Source organism: Notamacropus eugenii, chromosome Y, assembly GCF_028372415.1.
Source record: "Notamacropus eugenii isolate mMacEug1 chromosome Y, mMacEug1.pri_v2, whole genome shotgun sequence".
NCBI lineage: Eukaryota > Metazoa > Chordata > Mammalia > Diprotodontia > Macropodidae > Notamacropus > Notamacropus eugenii.
Window position 1 is genome coordinate 3,180,047 of NC_092880.1, and position 15,947 is coordinate 3,195,993.

At 37.4% G+C, this 15,947-nt stretch overlaps 2 pseudogenes; one reads left to right on the plus strand and one right to left on the minus strand.

The window, feature by feature from the left end:
- Positions 1-15,947, plus strand: part of LOC140516707 (olfactory receptor 5W2-like) — a 226,340-nt pseudogene that overhangs the window by 59,993 nt on the left and 150,400 nt on the right.
- LOC140516817 (olfactory receptor 5D18-like) lies at positions 10,922-11,841 on the minus strand (annotated as a pseudogene).

Below are 15,947 nucleotides of genomic sequence, written 5' to 3' on the forward strand. Positions count from 1 at the left end.
GTCTTGTCTGGCCAAACAGAAACTTCCAATGTGTAAAGTTTGACAGTTAAAAACTTCCAAACTTCCAAAGTAAAGCCCAACCTCAGAGTACTTATACATATTCAGAGCCATAGATAACCCTTAAGAAAGAAAGAAAGAGTGCCTCTTTAAAAAAAGATGTGAACCTTCCAACAAATCTTTCCTAATCAAATTCCCCTTAAGGGGTATGGTCCATTAAAATGGATGGGGAAGATCTTCTTCAGTTACATTAAAATACTCAAATAAAATAGTTAAAAATAAATAAAATAAAGTAGTTAAAATGCAAATATATGTATATATAAACATACATATATAAATACATGTATGCATGTATGTATGTATGTGTGTATATACATATACTGTTACCAGTTAAAGGCTCTTGATTAATCCAAACAAATGGAAGATTCAAAAGCAATTGATTATATTAAAGGAAAAACAGTAAAAACTATTAATTTGCTTGCCTTTACAACGTTTTAGGTATAATTCCAAATTTTTTTTCCTTAATATTTTTCCACATCCATAGGTGTACCAATAGTACAGTATTGTGTCTACTGTACAACATCTTCAAAATGTATCCTTGTTGCGTCATATATAATATTCTCATAGGTGTGAAGTGGATAATTTGGATTTCTTTAATTTGCATGTTTCTAATTGATGGTTCTTAAAAATTATTTGTTCATATGTCTACGGATAACCTGAGTTTCTTAAGAACTGATTTCATTTTCCATTTACCCATTGGGGAATGGATATCAATTTTATAAATTTTAATCTGAAATGAGGAGGCAGAGCCAAGGTGGCAGAGTAGAAAGACACACATGCTCTTTTTCTTCCCCCATAGCCCATAAAATACCTGTAAAAAGGACTGTAAACAAATTCTAGAGTAGCAGAAGGCACAAAACTTCAGAGTGAAAGAGATTTCCAGCCCAAGGTAGCATGGAGGGCCAACAGGAGGGGCTGCCACATAGAGCACAGAGCACAGTATGAAGTGGAGTGCAGCCCGTGGAGCCCAGCCCAGCCTTGCCTGCTCTGTGTAGCAGGGACAGGACCAGAACAGGCCTCTGAGGCAGAATCGTCAGCAGTAGTGGTGGTGCTCAGATCCCTCTACCCTTCAAAGGTCAGTGAAAAAGCTTTTTCTCCTGGATGAGAATGGAACAGGGTCTTCCATGAGCCCCGGCCTCAGGTGGTGGTGATAGCTGTGGCAGTAGCAGCAACACTCATTTTTGGAGCCCTCAGTTTAAAGTCCCTGGGTGAATTGCGTCCCTGATCTTGGTCTCAGCCCTGAGTGGTGGCCCAGGGGTGAGGAAGAGTGTTAGCTGGAGTGGTGGAGCTGGTAGAGTCTTTGAAAAGTGAATTCTCCTTGCAAATCCTGGGGAGAAAAGCTTTGGTAGCTCCCAAACCAGAGTGCAGGCCAGGAGAGGAGTAAACTCCTCTCCTTTGATTGAGCCACCTTGGAGGAACTGAGAACTTACAGGTCCCCAGAGTATACCTTCCTCTTTACAAAGGACTCAAAAGTCAAGTAACTGGCTGGGGAAATGCTCAAGAAAGGGAAAAAAATTAAAACTATAGAAGATTACTTTCTTCATGAACAGGTATTATCTTCCATCCTTAGAGATGAGGGAGAACAACGCTTACGATCAGAGGCCTCCAAAATAAATTTGCAGTGGTCTCAGGTCATGGAAGAGCTAATAATGATTTTGAAAATCGAGTAAGAGAGGTGGAGGAAAAATTGGGAAGAGAAATGAGAGCGATGCAAGAAAATCATGTAAAGGGGCTGAGCCAAGACGGCGAAGTGAAAGCAATGACTCACCCAAGCTCCTGGAAAAACTCCTCTGGATATCTCTGGGGGCAGAGTCTGACCAGACTTTGGAGGTATAGAATCCAGTGGGTGACGGACTTTGACGGATTCGGAGCCCAGGTTGAACTGGAGGGTCCACGGGAGGGATCTGTTCCGCGGGGGTAAGACCCCGGCGCACAGCGCAGCGCGGTCGGCATGACAGGGCGGAGGGGACCTGAGGGGCCCGAGAGTGGCGGGCGAGACCAGCGGAGCAGGAGATAAGCCAGGCCGAGCCGGTGAGAGCCGCTGAGTGCCAGACATCAGCGCAGCAGCCCTTGAAATCTTCAGCCTGAAGACGGACTTCGGTGGGTCACTACTTGAACTTCCAGGAACTGGGATGGCAGAGTGATCAGTAAGTGCTCTCTCCTCCCCCCTGATGTCCGTGAGGGAACCATAAAATTCTTCCCCAGATTAATCCTGAATCAGCGGGAACAGTAGAAGGGGGCGAGTGGTCTCATAACACCAGAGGCTGGAAAAGTGGCAAGGGGGGATTCTTCCTACTGTGGCGGAGGCGATCTGGAGGGACAGGCGACCCAGGGCAGAGAAAATTCGCACTGAGACGCAGGCAAGCCTCAGAGCCGAGAGACAAGCCCCAGGAGGGGCGGGAACACGCATTAACTTCTAGGCCTACCCCAGCCCTCCAGGGGAAAAGCGAAGACAATAGGGAAGCTGGGATCACCATCCCCTGACCTTGCCTTTGCCTCAAGTCAGCTGAGGAGATCTCCTGAGACCAGACCACCCCTCCCACACACCTAACAAGCTAACCCCAGGGTTGATCTGGGAAACAACAACAACAACAAAAAAAAAAGCCTGCTTTCAGCCTAGACACACAGCAGCCCAACTTAAAAGATCTGTATCTTCTGACTGAAAGAACCAAAAGCTACAACACTCAGCCAACATCATGAATCAGAAAAAGCAGATGAAAAGTGAAAAAACCATAGAATCTTTCTATGGGGATAAGGACCAAAACACAAACACCAAAGAGGTCAGAGCTGAGACTGTACTTCCATCTGAAACCTCAGATGGGACTATGAATTTCTCGCAAGCACAACTAGATTACCTGGAACGTCTGAAGAAGGATATAAAACAAAAACTGGCCAATGATTTTAAAATTATAAAAAAAGAATTCACTGATGAGAACATCACTCTGAAAAGGAAAATTGAAGAAATAGTAAAGGAAGTTCAAAAATTAACTGGAGAGAATAACTCCCTAAAAGGAAGAGTTAATCAAACGGAAAAGGAAACCCAAAACCTAATTGGGAAAATTGATCAGATGGAAAAGGAAACCCAAAACCTAACTGGGAAAATTGGTCCAATGGAAAAAGAAATACAAAAATTAAATGGAGAAAATAGCTCCTTAAAGGGAAAAATTGGTCAGATGGAAAAGGAAATGCAAAAGCTAAGTGAAGAAAACAATACGATGAGGATTAGAATTGGACAAGTAGAAACTAATGACTCAATGAGGCAACAAGAATCAGTCAAACAAAATCTAAAGAATGAAAAGATAGAAGAAAATGTAAAATATTTAATTGGAAAAACAACTGACCTGGAAAATAGATCCAGGAGAGAAAATTTAAGAATTATTGGCCTGCCAGAAACCCATGATGAAGAAAAGAATCTGGATAACATCTTCCAGGAAATCATCAAGGAAAACTGGCCAGAAGTGCTAGACTCAGAGGGCAAAACAGTCATCGAAAGAATCCACCGTTCCCCTCCCGAAAGGGATCCCAAACTCAAAACCCCAAGAAATATAGTTGCCAAATTCCAAAGCTATCAAGTGAAGGAGAAAATACTACAAGCAGCCAGAAAGAAACAATTCAAATATCAAGGACACACAGTCAGGATCACACAGGACCTTGCAGCTTCTACATTAAAAGATCGAAAGAACTGGAACCCAATATTCCGTAAGGCAAAGGAGTTGGGACTTCAACCAAGGATCAACTACCCAGCAAAGTTCAGCATAACATTTCAGGCAAGGAGAAAGTCATTCAACGAAATAAGGGATTTCCAGAGCTTCCTGACCAAAACACCAGAACTCAGTAGACAAACTGATCTTCAAATGCAGGTCTCCAGAGAATCATAAGAAGGTAAACAGAGGGGAAAAAACAAAAACAAAAACTTGCTACTCAATTAGGGCAAACTGTTTACCTCCCCATAAGGGAAGATGATACCTGTTAATCTTGAGAACTGTGCAGCTATTATGATAAAAGGGATATATGTAGAGGGAACGGGCATAAAGTAAATGATGTCATGTCAAAAATGTGATTTAAGTATGAGAAGGGAATGTAATAGGAGGTGTGGAAAGGGGGAAGCAGAAAATGGCAAATTATATCACAGGAAGAAGTACAAAACTATAGTAGAAGGAAGGAGGGGAGGGAGATGAGCATTGTTTGAGAGGTACTCTCATCTGATTTGTTCAAAGGAGGGAACAATAATCTTAAGTAGATAATCCTAACTAGCTCTATAGGTAGTAGGAGGGGAAGGGGGAAGAAAGGGGAGGGTGGCTAAAAGGGAGGAAAGAAGCAATAAGAGTAAAGGAGAGTAAAAGGGAGGGGGGCTAAAAGAAGGAGGCGAAGGCTGCAGGAGGAGGGGGAGAAAAGTGAATACTATTGAGGAGGGGAAGGGAGACAGGAGAGCAAAAAGCACAAATGGTGGGAAAGAGGTTGGAGGGAAATACACAGATTGTAATCATAACTGTGAATGTGAATGGAATGAACTCTCCCATAAAACGGAGACGGATAGCAGAATGGATTAAAAGCCATAATCCAACAATATGCTGCTTACAAGAAACACATTTGAAACGGGGGGATACACATAGGATAAAGGTCAAAGGATGGAGCAGAATATATTGTGCTTCAGCTCATGTAAGAAAGGCAGGAGTAGCAATCCTAATCTCAGACAAAGCGAAAGCAGAAATAGATCTAATCAAAAGGGATAAGGATGGAAACTATATTCTGCTAAAAGGCACCATAGACAATGAAGCAATATCATTACTAAACATGTATGCTCCAAGCGGTATAGCATCCAGATTCTTAGAGGAGAGGTTGGAGGAGTTGAAGGAAGAAATTGATAGCAAAACTATACTAGTGGGGGACCTCAACCTCCCCCTCTCTGAACTCAATAAATCCAACCTCAAAATAAACAAGAAAGAGGTTAAGGAGGTAAATAAAACTCTGGATAAGGTAGATATGATAGATCTTTGGAGAAAATTAAATGGGAATAGAAAGGAATATACCTTTTTCTCAGCGGTACATGGAACATTTACAAAAATTAACCATGTACTAGGACATAAAAATCTCACAATCCAGTGCAGAAAGGTAGAGATAATCAATGCATCCTTTTCCGATCATAATGCATTAAAAATTACATGTAATAAAAGGCCATGGAAAGAGAAACCATAAATCAGTTGGAAACTAAATAATCTAATTCTAAAGAAGGGTTGGGTTGAAGAAGAAATCATAGAAACAATCAACAATTTCATTCAAGAGAATGACAATAGTGAGACAACATACCAAAACTTATGGGATACTGCAAAAGCAGTTATTAGGGGAAGTTTTATATCTTTGAATGCTTACATAAATAAAATAGAGAAAGAGGAGATCAATGACTTGGGCTTTCAGTTGAAAAAGCTAGAAAAAGAACAAATTGAAAATCCCCAAGTAAATACCAAATTAGAAATACTGAAAACCAAAGGAGAGATTAATAAAATTGAAATAAAGAAAACTATTGAATTAATAAATAAAACCAATAGTTGGTTTTATGAAAAAACTAATAAAATTGATAAACCTTTGGTCAATCTGATTAAAAAAAAGAAAGAAGAAAACCAAATTACTAATATTAAAAATGAAAGGGGTGAACTCACCTCCAATGAGGAGGAAATTAAAACAATAATTAGAAATTACTTTGCCCAACTTTATGCCCACAAATTCGATAATCTAAATGAGATGGATGAATATTTTAAAAAATACAAATTGCCCAGATTAACAGAAGAGGAAGTTGAATACTTAAACAACCCCATCCCAGAAAAAGAAATTGAACAAGCCATCAATGAACTCCCTAGGAAAAAATCTCCAGGGCCAGAAGGATTCACAAGTGAATTCTATCAAACATTTAAAGAACAGTTAATTCCAATACTACATACACTATTTTTGAAAATCAGGGAAGAAGGAGTCCTCCCAAACTCTTTCTATGATACAAATATGGTTTTGATACCCAAATCAGGAAGAGACAAAACAGAGAAAGAAAATTATAGACCAATTTCCCTAATGAATATAGATGCAAAAATTTTAAATAAGATTTTAGCAAAACGAATACAGCATCTTATCACGAGATCACTACATTATGATCAGGTAGGATTCATACCAGGACTACAGCGCTGGTTCAGTATTAGGAAAACTATTAGCATTATCGATCACATCAACAACAAAGCTAACAAAAACCACATGATTATCTCAATAGATGCATAAAAAGCTTTTGACAAAATACAACATCCATTCCTACTAAAAACTTTGGAGAACGTAGGAATAAAGGGAACTTTCCATAAAATAATAAGCAGTATCTATCTAAAACCTTCAGCAAGCATTATATGCAATGGGGATAAGCTAGATGCATTCCCAATAAGATCAGGGGTAAAACAAGGTTGTCCATTATCACCACTATTATTCAATATGGTACTAGAAATGTTAGCTGTAGCAATTAGACAAGATAAAGATATTCAAGGAATAAGAATAGCCAAAGAAGAAACTAAGTTATCACTCTTTGCAGATGATATCATGATTTACCTAGAGAATCCCAGAGATTCAAGTAAAAAATTACTTGAATTAATAAACAACTTTGGCAAAGTTGCAGGTTACAAAATAAACCCACACAAATCTTCTGCGTTCCTATATATTAGCAACAAAGTCCAACAGCAAGAGATAGAAAGAGAAATCCCATTTAAAGCTAGGGTAGACAGTATCAAATACTTAGGAGTCTACCTGCCAAAACAAACCCAGGGATTATATGAACACAATTACAAGACACTTTTTGCACAAATAAAGTCAGATTTAAGTAAGTGGAAAAACATTAGTTGCTCATGGGTAGGCCGTGCTAATATAATAAAAATGACAATTCTACTCAAATTAATATACTTACTTAGTGGCATACCAATTAAACTATCAGACAATTACTTTCTAGAGCTGGATAAAATAATATCAAAATTCATTTGGAAAAACAAAAGGTCCAGAATATCAAAGGGACTAATGAAAAGAAATGCTTGGGAAGGTGGCCTAGCGCTACCAGACCTCAAACTCTACTACAAAGCAGCAATTATAAAAACCACTTGGTATTGGCTAAGAAACAGAGAGGTAGATAAGTGGAATAGAGTTGGCCCTCAAGATGCAGTGGGCAAGGAATATAGCAACCTTCTGTTTGATAAACCCAAGGACCCCAGCTTCTGGGATAGGAACTCATTGTTTGACAAGAATTGCTGGGAAAACTGGATAACAGTGTGGCGGAAATTAGGCATAGACCCATACCTGACACCGTACACAAGAATAAAGTCCAAATGGGTACATGATTTAGGTATAATGATTGATACCATGAATAAACTGGAGAAGCAAGGAATAGTGTATTTATCAGATCTATGGAGAAGGGAAGAATTCTTTACTAAAGGAGAGATAGAAAGTATTATGAAATGCAAAATGGATAACTTTGATTACATTAAACTGAGAAGTTTTTGCACAACTAAACCCAATGCAACCAAAATCCGGAGGGATGTAGTAAATTGGGAAAGAATTTTTACAGCTAAGCTCGGGGATAAAGGCCTCATTTCTAGAATATATAGAGAACTGACCCAAATGTATAATCATACAAGTCATTCCCCAATTGATAAATGGTCAAAGGATATGAACAGGCAATTTTCAGAGGAAGAAATTAAAGCTATCTATAATCATATGAAAAAATGCTCTAAATCACTATTGGTTAGAGAGATGCAAATCAAAACAACTCTGAGGTACTAAATCACACCTATAAGATTGGCAAACATGACAGAACAAGAAAATGATAAATGCTGGAGAGCATGTGGGAGAGTTGGAACACTAATTCATTGTTGGTGGAGCTGCGAGCGCATCCAACCATTCTGGAGAGCAATTTGGAGCTATGCCCAAAGGGCTACAAAAATGTGCATACCCTTTGACCCAGCAATATCGCTACTAGGACTGTATCCCCAAGAGATCATAAAAATGGGAAAGGGTCCCACATGTACAAAAATATTTATAGCAGCACTCTATGTAGTTGCCAAAAACTGGAAGTCAAGGGGATGTCCATCAATTGGGGAATGGCTGAAGAAATTGTGGTATATGAATGCAATGGAGTACTATTGTGCCATAAGAAATGATGAACAAGAAGACTTCAGAGAGGCCTGGAGGGACTTATATGACCTGATGCTGAGTGAAAGGAGCAGAACCAGGAGAACTTTTTGCACAGTAACGACCACAGTGTGTGAGAGTTTTTTCTGGTAGACTTAGAATTTTGTAATAACACAAGAACTTCTTACAAAAAAAAATCCCAATGGTGGTTCTCAAGGCAAAATGCCTTCCACACTCAGAGAGAGAAATATGGAAGTCACTCACATAATGTAGCAGATCATGTCTGTGTATGTGTATGTGTTTGTGTATCATGTTCTGATTTGTTATACGATTTCTTTCATTCATCTTAGTCTGACTACATAGCATGACTATAGTGAAAATATACTCAATAGGAAAGTATATGTAGAATCTATACAGAATTGTATGCAGTCATGGGGAGGGAGGAGGGTAGTGGGGGGTAGGTGAGGGGGATAAAATCGCAATTGTATGGGAGTGATTGTTAAGCATTAAAAAATAAAAAATAATATAAAAAAAATAAAAAAAAGAAAATCATGTAAAGCGAGTAAACAGCTTGATAAAACAGACACAAAAATGTTGAAGAAAACTACACCTTTAAAAATAACCTAACTCAGTTGGCAAAAGAGGTCCAAAAAGGCAATGAGGAGAAGAATACTTTAAAAAGCAGAATTAGTCAAATGGAAAAGGAGGTTCAAAAGTTCACTGAAAAAAATAGTAATTTAAAAATGAGAATGGAGCAGATGGAAGCTAATCACTTTATGAGGAACCAAGAAATTACAAAACAAAAGCAAAAGAATGAAACAAATGGAACATCATGTGAAATATCTCATTGGAAAAACAACTAAGCTGGAAAATAGAACCAAGAAAGACAATTCAAAAATCATTTGAGTGCCAGAAAACCATGATCAAAAAAAGAGCCTAGACATCATCTTTCACGAAATCATCAAGGAAATCTGTCCTGATATTGTAGAACCAGAGCCCAAAGTAAATATTGAAAGAATCCACTGATCACCTCCTGAAAGAGACCCAAAAAGGGAAACTCCTGGGAATATTGCAACCAAATTCCAGAGTTCCCAGGTCAAGGAGAAAATTTTGCAAGCAGCTAGAAAGAAACAATTTAAGTGTTGTGGAAATACAATCAGGATAACACAAGATCCGGCAGCTTCTACATTAAGGAATCGAAGGGCCTCAAATATTACATTCCAGAAGTCAAAGAAACTGGGTTTAAAACCAACAAACAACTACCCTGCATAACTGAGTGTAATATTTTAGAGGAAAAAAATGGTCATTCAATGATATAGAGGACTTTCACGCATTCTTGATGAAAAGACAAGAACTGCATAGAAAATTTGACTTTCAAACACAAGAAGCAAGAGAAGAATGGAAAGGTAAACAAGAAAGAAATCATAAATCAATTTCTGAAGTTGAACTGTCTACATTCTTACATGGAAAGAGAATATTTGTAACTCTTTAGGGATTGCACACACACACATATAGACAGAGAGCACAGGTTGAGTTGAATAAGAAGGGATGATATTTAAAAGAACAAATTAAGCGGTGAGAGAGGAATATATTGGGCGGAGAAAGGGAGAAATGGAATGGGGCAAATTATCTCTCAAAAAAGAGGCAAGATAAAGCTTTTTCAATGGAGGAGAAAAGGAAGGAGGTGAGAGGGGAAAAGTGAAGGTTACTCTCTTCACATGTAGTTTAAGGAAGGAATAAAATGCTCTCTCAATTTGGTATGAAAATCTATCTTACACTACAGGAAATTAGGGGAGAAGGGGACAAGTGGTGTGAGGAGGATGATAGAAGGGAGGGCAAAAGGGAGGAGGGAGTAATTAGAAGTAAACACTCTTGTGGAGGGACAAGGTCAGATGAGAGAATAGAGCAAATGGGGGCAAGATAAGATGGAGGGAATTATAGTTAGTCTTACACTATATGACTATTATGGAAGTCTTTTGCAAAACTACACATATACAGCATATATTGGATTATTTACCTTCTCAGTGGTGGTGGGTGGAGAGGGAGGAAGGGAGAGAATTTAGAATTCAAAGTATTAGAAACTAATATTGAGAATTGTTTTTGCATACAACTGAGAAAAAAGAAATGCAGGTAATGGAGTATAGAAATTTATCTTGTCCTACAAGAAAAGAGAGAAGATGGGGAGAAGGGAACAGAGGGGTGTGATAGAAGGGAGGGCATATTGAGGAAAGAGGTAATCAGAAAGCAAGGCCTTATGGGGTGGAGGCAGGGGAGAGATGAGAAAATTTGGAACTCGAATTTTTGTGGAAATGAATGCCGAAAACTAAAAATACATAGAAGATCTTTAATTAATCAAAAAAAGTCAGAGATGAGAGTGAATCAATAAAATTTGTTGCAATTGTTCCCCCCCAAAACCGTTCCTTTTTAACTTTCACTTTATTTAGTATTTTAATTAAAATGTTTTAAATTTATCTAATCAAAATTTTCAATTTATCATCCTTACTCATCTTTATCAATTTTTCATGATGAAATTGTTGTCTATAATGACCTTCATAAGCTATATGTTACGTATTTCTTTAAATTGATGGTTATATGACCTTTTTCATGTAAGTCATTCATCTAATTGGAGCTTACCAGAGGTGAGGTGCTTAAATATTAGTCACTAGAAAATTTTAATTACTAGGAGATATGCTCAGGGAGAAGAAATTTTAATTCCCATTAATCAAATTACTTTTTCTTTTACATCTTTGTTTCTCAGGCCATAGATTAGAGGACTGAGCATAGGGATTACCATTGTATAAAACACAGAAGATACTTTGATTGTGTGGCAAGAATTCTTGGAGTCAGGAACACAATAGAGAAAGAGAATGGTCCCATGAAAGATAGTTATAGCCTTTAAGTGAGAGGCACATATGGAAAAGGCTTTGCGTCGTCCACTTGAGGAATTCATCTTCAGGACACTGACAAAAATGAATACATAAGAGGTCATTATAATCAAAAGTGTACTCACTTCATTAAAAGTGGCGGAGCTGAAAAGCAGCATCTGGTTCAAGTGTGTATCAGAACAGGAGAGAGTAAGAAGTGATGAGAACTCACAGCAAAAATGATTAATTGTGTTTGAACCATAAAGTGTTAATTGAATAGCAGAGAATGTGAGTAGAAGGGAACAGACTGTACCCCATGCATATGATCCAGTTACCAACAGGGCACAAAGCTTCTGGGACATGACAATTGTACATGGCAAAGGATTGCAAATAACCACAAAGTGATCATAGGTCATTACTACCACCAGGAAAGACTCAATCACTACAAAGGCACAAAAGAAAAAAAATATATGAAAGAATCAAAGAAGGATATGCTTAGGTCCTTTATGAGCAAGTGCACCAACATCTTAGAAGCAATGATGGAAGAATAACAGAAATCCCCAAAGGACGAATGACTGAGGAAAAAGTACATCGCGGTGTGAGGTTTGGTGTTGATTCGGATGATGCCAATCATATCTAGATTTCCCACCATAGTTATAGACTATATGATCAAGAACACTAGGAAGAAGGGCACTTGAAAGTCTGGGTAATCTGAGAAACCCAAGAGGGCAAATGTTGCAAATGTTGTACTCTGATTTCCCTTACTAGTCACCATCATTCATGCTGGAGAAAAGAATCAGAAAGCTAGACCTGAAAAAAATGGTATTTTCAAAAGAATATCCAACCTGTATTCTTTGCATATTACTATGATACTCATTGAGGGCATAAAGGAAAAACAAAGCAAAATTATACAAGCCCCTCAAAAAATAAACCTCCCTTCAAAGAGCTGGGCATCTAATGGGCATTCACATAGATTGAAGATGTTTGTTGGGGTCTCTAGTGTACTAATGAGAATGGAAAAATATCCATAAGAAAACCTCAGAGAATTTAATTGTGAAGTATAATCAAAGGTCATTATTTTCAATCTCTACCTGGACAAGATATATCTCACATAACCTGGGCAAGACATATCTCTGACATACCTCCAAGACAGCCCATTCCAGTTTGTGATGGCCATAATTATTAGCACACCACCCTACTCCCAATCTTATATTATCTCTCTATAATTTTTTTACCACTGTTATTTGTTTTTCCTGTGGAGCCATGCAGAGCAACATCAATGATGGCAACAGCTCCCAGAGTTCTTATTGGGTAGTACACAGAATTTGAGTAAACCTCAAAGAATGAGAGATAACAGAGTGATACAGTCATCAAGGGAAAGATTTAAAATAAAATTAAAATATTACGTAGGAAAAAAAGATGTTTAAGTAAACACATTGGAAGGAATGGGTTTCTTGAAAGTAGGATATTAGAACAGCTGGAAGGCAACAGTGAAGGATGGAGAATCACTGTGATGGGCAATAAATGACCAGGAAGGCATTTGTTAATCATTGAAAAGTCAATTTAGATGGTTAGCAACATGACTAGATGTTTGAGTTCAAGATTAAATCCCTCCAAAATATTAGATAGCTCAGGCCTGAGAATGATATACCTCACTTTCCCCCAAGGTTGGAGATTAGTATAAGAAGGAATGCTGTTTTTCCAATTACCTGGAAGGAACCTTTTCTCTTTCTGTGAAGTTAGAAAATTTTGAAAGGTGGACTTGCTTTATAATGAACGTTTCCCCTACCTCATTTAAGGGTAAGAGCCTTAAATTTAATAGTATACAGGACTAGAACATATTTCATCCTCACCTTTCAATAGTTTTCTTCAAAAAAGATGTCCAAGGATATCTTCTACATGGGATTTTTTTTTCTAGTACATTCAGATGTTCCTTCCTTTTGTACAAAGGATCTTTTATTTTTTTCCATGTATTCTTTTAAAAAATGCACATTTTCTTTCAAAATGTAAGATCCAAGAGGAGAGGCACAGTTTTGTAGTTGTTGCTGCTCCAAATGTGTCATAGTACCCTTCCCCCCACATTTATCAACATGCTTTTGTTCTAGCAAGCAATTAATAAATGCCTGTTGATTTATTGAGTTTGTTAGATTCAGTTAAATGCTTTAGCACATCCAAAACTTTCTTAAAAGTTTTCCTCTCATTCAGTGTGGTACATATCAGTCCATGCTTTCTGTCATTCAGGTTCATGCTTCGGTTTCTAATATACAGGCAATTTATACATTTTCCCAAACAAAATTTATAAAAATTTGAACTAAGTAGGATAAGGCACAGATTCCTAAGGTACTTCACTAGATATTTCTTCCCAAGTTGGCAAGAAATTATTAATCTTTGAATTTTACCATTCAACCATTTATAAAATCAATAATAATGATGATGAGTAGCAATAAGAGTAACAATAATAATAACTAAAGCTTACATAACTCTTGAAATATTGCTAAATGCTTTATAAATGTACTTTTATTCAAATCTCTCCATTGCTTCCATGGAAACAGGAAATTCTTCTCGGTCCAGTGTTGTTTTATTTTATACCCTGGTCCACTTCAACAAGATTATCAATTGTATCATTTCACCAAGATGATGATAGTGATTGTTGATGATGATGATGATGTTTAGTTATCATTAAATGCTAGTTTTACTTCTCAGTTTTATTTAAGGCCATTTTCAGGCCTTTGTTATTAGCACCTAAAATTGAAACTGATCATGTGTGGATTAAAATGAAGTTATCAAATAATTTTATTTAATAATCTAACTAAATCACCAAATTCTTCCTAGATGGGCCTGAGATTAATACCAATGTAAGACAGCCATGACAGTGTCTCGCATACATAATATCTTTGAGGGTAATGACTGAAAAGTTGTAAAATTGTGAAATAGATTGCTGCATATGAGATTTTTTTTCTTTTTTATAGTAAAGAAAATGATATTCACAGGGGGAAAATGACTTGGATGTAATGTTAATAATACAGAATATACTTTAAAATTATGTTGAGCATGTTTTATTTTACTGGAGAGAATGTTAGATGTTTTTCAATGTACCACTGGATAGAGGCATAATATTAAAAGAGGATTGACAAAGACCGTCATTGCAAAGAAAATTTATAATGTGCTCAAGTGTTCCAATGTAGAACAAACTCTTTAATTCTTGATATGAACATGCGGGTTTTCAGTAAACCTAGTTTCTTATAAGTCTGAATTGGGATGGCTCTTATTTGATGAGTAATTATATTAAAGCAACGGGTAAATGTTTCAGGATGGAAGATTTCTGTTGAATTTAAGGGGGAACTATGAAGGACATATAAATATGTAGTAGGGTGCCCTGAGTAGTAGATTTATTGTGAATTTCTTGGATAAAAGTGTACAAAGCTAAAGGAGTTCATAAAGAATAAATATTTCAACCTAATCAGTTTTTTTTTATTTATTTAACTTTTAACATTCATTTTCACAAAATTTTGGGTTACAAATTTTCTCCCCTTTTATCCCCTCCCCCCCAAACCCAAGCTTTCTAATTGCCCCTGTGACCAATCTGCTCTCTCTTCTATCCTCCCTCTCTGCCCTTGTCTCCGTCTTCTCTTTTGTCCTGTAGGGCCAGATAGCTTTCTTTACCCCTTTACCTGTATTTCTTATTTCCTAGTGGTAAGAACATTACAGTTGATCCTAACACTTTGAGTTCCTACTTCTTTACCTCCCTCCCTCTCCACCCCTTCCCTTTGGAAGGCAAGCAATTCAATATAAGCCAAATCTGTTTAGTTTTGCAAATGACTTCCATAATAGTTGTGTTGTATAGGACTAACTATATTTCCCTCCATCCTATCCTGTCCCCTATTACTTCTATTCTCTTTTGATCCTAACCCTCCCCATGAGTGTCGACCTCAAATTGCATTCTCCTCCCCATGCCCTCCCTTCTATCATCCCCCCCACCCTGCTTGTCCCCTTGTGCCCCACTTTCCTGTATTGTGAGATAGGTTTTCCTACCAAAATGAGTGTGCGTTTTATTCTTTCCTTTAGTGGAATGTGATGAGAGTAGACTTCATGTTTTTCTCTCACTTCCCCTCTTTATCCCTCCACTAATGAGTCTTTTGCTTGCCTCTTTTATGAGAGATAATTTGCCCCATTCAATTTCTCCCTTTCTCCTCCCAATATCTTTCTCTCTCACTGCTTGATTTCATTTTTTTTAAGATATGATCCCATCCTCTTCAATTCACTCTGTGCACTCTGTCTCTATGTATGTGTGCGTGTGTGCATGTGTGTGTGTGTACTCCCACCCAGTACCCAGATACTGAAATGTTTCAAGAGTTACAAATATTGTCTTTCCATGTAGGAATGTAAACAGTTCAACTTTAGTAAGTCCCTTATGACTTCTCTTTGCTGTTCACCTTTTCATGGTTCTCTTCATTCTTGTGTTTGAAAGTCAAATTTTCTTTTCAGCTCTGGTCTTTTCATCAAGAAAATTTGAAAGTCCTCTATTTCATTGTTCAGGATGCACTTGAAGTGCGACATGTGGAAGGGAATTATATTATCAGAAATTGGAAAAGGAAATGAGAAGGGGAATTGGGAATGGAATTGCTTAAGTGTATTTCAGAAAAGCATTTGGTAATTGGAGCTTGGAACTGTAATTTGGAATTAGAATTTAGAATTGGAATTTGATACTGAAATTTGGAAGTGAAATTTAGAATTGGAATGCAGAACTGGAATTTGTAAGTGGAATTTGGAACTGGAGTTTGGAAGCAGAATTTGGAATTGGAATGTGGAAGTGGATTTTGGAATCAGAATTTGGAATTGGAATTTAGAACTGGAATATGGAAGTGGAATTTGGAAGTGGAATTT